This window comes from Mytilus californianus, unplaced genomic scaffold (assembly GCF_021869535.1).
Source record: "Mytilus californianus isolate M0D057914Y unplaced genomic scaffold, xbMytCali1.0.p SCAF_1, whole genome shotgun sequence".
In the NCBI taxonomy this organism is placed as follows: Eukaryota; Metazoa; Mollusca; class Bivalvia; order Mytilida; family Mytilidae; genus Mytilus; species Mytilus californianus.
Window position 1 is genome coordinate 70801253 of NW_026262581.1, and position 4084 is coordinate 70805336.

General features: G+C 28.1%; 1 long non-coding RNA gene across 1 annotated transcript; it reads right to left on the reverse strand.

The window, feature by feature from the left end:
* Positions 1–1827: 1827 nt before the first annotated feature.
* On the reverse strand, positions 1828–3200 carry LOC127723516 (uncharacterized). Its single transcript, XR_007992121.1, has 3 exons — positions 3118–3200; positions 2569–2637; positions 1828–2095 (listed from the first exon to the last, which is right to left on the reverse strand). It is a non-coding gene; the product is annotated as an uncharacterized LOC127723516 (long non-coding RNA).
* Between the last annotated feature and the right edge of the window lie 884 nt (positions 3201–4084).

Consider the following 4084-nt stretch of genomic DNA (forward strand, 5'->3'; position numbering starts at 1 on the left):
CAATGTATGATGGAAAACAGTGTATACTGTACATTTTTGTTCATTCATATTTTTTACAAAAATAATCAGTAACTAAGAATGAAGATATATGTGTTCGAATGGGTTTACAACTAATTGTCTGAAATATGAAGTTACCATTGTTATGTTCAGTGAAAGCATCTTTTCATAAAAGCACTGATTTATTTTTCTGCAAATTTTGTCACTAGTTTCGACTTTTTAAAGACTCTCCTTGCAATACAAGAACGTTCTTTTATTCGCAATTGCTTATGGATAAGATTGTTTTACGTGCCTAACTTTTTTGGAGTCAATATTTTCAACAAAATAAAACCACACTCAACAGTGCCTTTATATTAGGTAGAATAATTGTACAGTTGATTAGCTTGATCTTAATGTTTTGCTTTTTTTTCTAACATTCATTCGAATATACCTGTTTAAAGAGTCGCCAACAGTGTTGCATCTGATTTTGTGAGATTATTCGACGAGGTTGAAAATTCTCCTGAAAATAATAATACAAAATAGTCAATAACTGTATATTGATGAAGTAAGTAATCAATGTATAATGGAAAACAGTGTATACTATATATTTTTGTTCATTCATATTTTTTACAAAAAAATCAGCAAAAAGGAATGCAGATATTTGTTTTCGAAAGGGTTTACAACTAATTGTATGAAATATGAAGTTACCATTGTGATGTTCTTTGACAGCATCTTTTCATATAAGCGCTGGTTTATTTTTCTGCAAACTTTGTCACTAGTTTCGACTTTTTAAAGACTCTCCTTGAAATAGAAAAACGTTCTTTCATTCGCAATTGCTTATGGATAAGACAAATATTTTCAACAAAATTATACCACACTCAACAGTGCCGTTATATTAGGTAGAATAATTGTACAGTTGATTAGCTTTATATTGATGTTTTGCTTTTGTCTTGACAGTCATTCGAATATCCCTGTTTGAAAAGTCGCCGAAATTTTTGCTTCTGATTTTGTGAGATTCTTCGAAGAGTTTGAAAATTCTCCTGAAATAATTAATACAAAATTGTCAATAATTGTTTATTGACGAAGTAATTAATCAATGTATAATGGAAAACAGTGTATACTATATATTTGTGTTCATTCATGTTTTTTACAAATATATCCAGTAACTAAGAATGCAGATATATGTGTTCTTATGCGTTTACAACTAATTGTATAAAATATGAAGCTACCATTGTTATGTTTATTTAAAGCATCATTTCATAAAAGCGCAGATTTATTTTCCTGCAAACTTTGTCACTAATTTTGACTTTTTAGAGACTGTCTTTGCAATAGAAAAACGTTCTTTGATTCGCAATTGCTTATGGATAAGATTGTTTTACGTGACTTTTTTTTAGTCAATATTTTCAACAAAATTAAACAACACTCAACAGTGCCGTTATATTAGGTAAAATAATTGTACAGTTGATTAGCTTTATATTGATGTTTTGCTTTTTTCTTGAAAGTCATTCGAATATCCCTGAAATTTTTGCTTCTGATTTTGTGAGATTCTTCGAAGAGTTTGAAAATTCTCCTGAAATAATTAATACAAAATAGTCAATAATTGTATATTGACGAAGTAACTAATCAATGTATAATAGAAAACAGTGTATACTATATATGTTTGTCCTTTAATATTTTTTACAAAAATATCAGGTAACTAAGAAAGCAGATATTTGTGTTCGAATGGGTTTATAACTCATTTTCTGATATATGAAGTTACTATTGTTATGTTCATTGAAAGCATATTTCATAATAGCACTGATTTTTTTTTCAGCAAACTTTGTCACTAATTTCGACTATTTAAAGACTCTCCTTGCAATACAAAAACGTTCTTATATTCGCAATTGCTTATGGATAAAATTGTTTTACGTGCCTGACTTTTTTAAGTCAATATTTTCAACAAAGTCATAACACACTCAACAGTGCCGTTATATTAGGTAGAATAATTATGCAGTTGACTAGCTTGTTCTTGATATTTTATGCTTTTGTCCTAACAGTCATTCGAACATACCTGTTTAAAAAGTCGCCGAAATTTGTGCTTCTGATTTTCTGGGATTATTCGAAGAGTTTGAAAATTCTCCTGAAATAATTAATACAAAATAGTCAATAATTGTATATTGACGAAGTAAGTAATCAATGTATAATGGAAAACAGTGTATACTGTATATTTTTGTTCATTCATATGTTTTTACAAAATAATCATTAACTAAGAATGCAGATATATGTGTTTCAGTGGGTTTTCAACTAATTGTCTGAAATATAAAGTAACCATTGCTATGTTCATTGAAACGTCTTTTTATAAAAGCGCTGACTTATTTTTCTGCAAATTTTGTCACTTATTTCGACTTTTTAAAAACTCTCCTTGCAATAGAAAAACGTTCTTTTATTTGCAATTGCTTATTGATAAGATTGTATTACCTGCTTACTTTTTTTTTGAGTCAATTTTTTTACAAAACTTACACAACAGCGCCGTTATATTAGGTAGAATAATTGTATAGTTGATTGGCTTAATCTTGATGTTGTTTTATTTTTCTAACAGTCATTCGAATATACCTGTTTAAAAGGTCGCGGAAATTTCTGCTTCTGATTTTCTGAGATTATTCGAAAATTTAGAAAATTCTCCTGAAATAATTAATACAAAATAGTCATAAATTGTATATTGATGAAGTAAGTAATCAATGTATAATAGAAAACAGTGTATACTATATATTTTTGTCCTTTCATATTTTTTACAAAAATATTCAGTAACTAAGAAAGCAGATATATGTGTTCGAATGGGTTTATAACTCATTTTCTGATATATGAAGTTACTATTTTTATGTTCATTGAAAGCATATTTCATAATAACACTGATTTATTTTTCAGCAAACTTTGTCACTAATTTCGACTTTTTAAAGACTCTCCTTGCAATACAAAAACGTTCTTATATTCGCAATTGCTTATGGATAAAATTGTTTTACGTGCCTGACTTTTTTAAGTCAATATTTTCAAAAAAATTATAACACACTCAACAGTGCCGTTATATTAGGTAGAATAATTATGCAGTTGATTAGCTTCTTCTTGATATTTTATGCTTTTGTCCTAACAGTCATTCGAATATACCTGTTTAAAAAATCGCCGAAATGTTTGCTACTGATTTTCGGAGATTATTCGACGAGTTTGAAAATTCTCCTGAAATTAATAATATAAAATAATCAATAATTGTATATTAATGAAGTAACTAATCAATGTATAATGGAAAACAATGTAAGCTATATATTTTTTTTCATTCATATTTTTGACAAAATTATTCACTAACTAAGAAGGAATATATGTGTTCGAATGGGTTAACAACTAATTGTCTGAAATATGAAGTTACCATTGTTATGTTCATTCAAAGCATCTTTTCATAAAAGAGCTGATTTATTTTTCTGCAAACTTTGTCACTAATTTCGACTTTTTGGAGACTCTCCTTGCAATAGAAAAACGTTCTGTTATTCTCAATTGCTTATGGATAAGAATGTTTTACGTGCCTTCTTTTTTTGAGTCAATATTGTCAACAAAATTATACCACACTCAACAGTGCCGTTATATTAGGTAGAATAATTGTACAGTTGATTAGCTTGATCTTAATGTTTTGCTTTTATCTAACAGTCCTTCGAATATACCTGTTTAAAAATTCGCCGAAATTTGTGCTTCTGATTTTGTGAGATTATACTAAGAGTTTGAAAATTCTCCTGAAATAATTAATACAAAATAGTCAATAATTGTATATTGACGAAGTAAGTAATCAATGTATAATAGAAAACAGTGTATACTGTATATTTTTGTTCATTCATATGTTTTTACAAAATACTCATTAACTAAGAATGCAGATATATGTGTTCCAGTGGGTTTTCAACTAATTGTCTGAAATATAAAGTAACCATTGCTATGTTCATTGAAAGCATCTTTTCATAAAAGCGCTGATTTATTTTTCTCCAAACTTTGTCACTAGTTGCGACTTTTTAAAGACTCTCCTTGCAATACAAAAACGATCTTTTATTCGCAATTGCTTATGGATAAGATTATTTTACGTGCCTACTTTTTT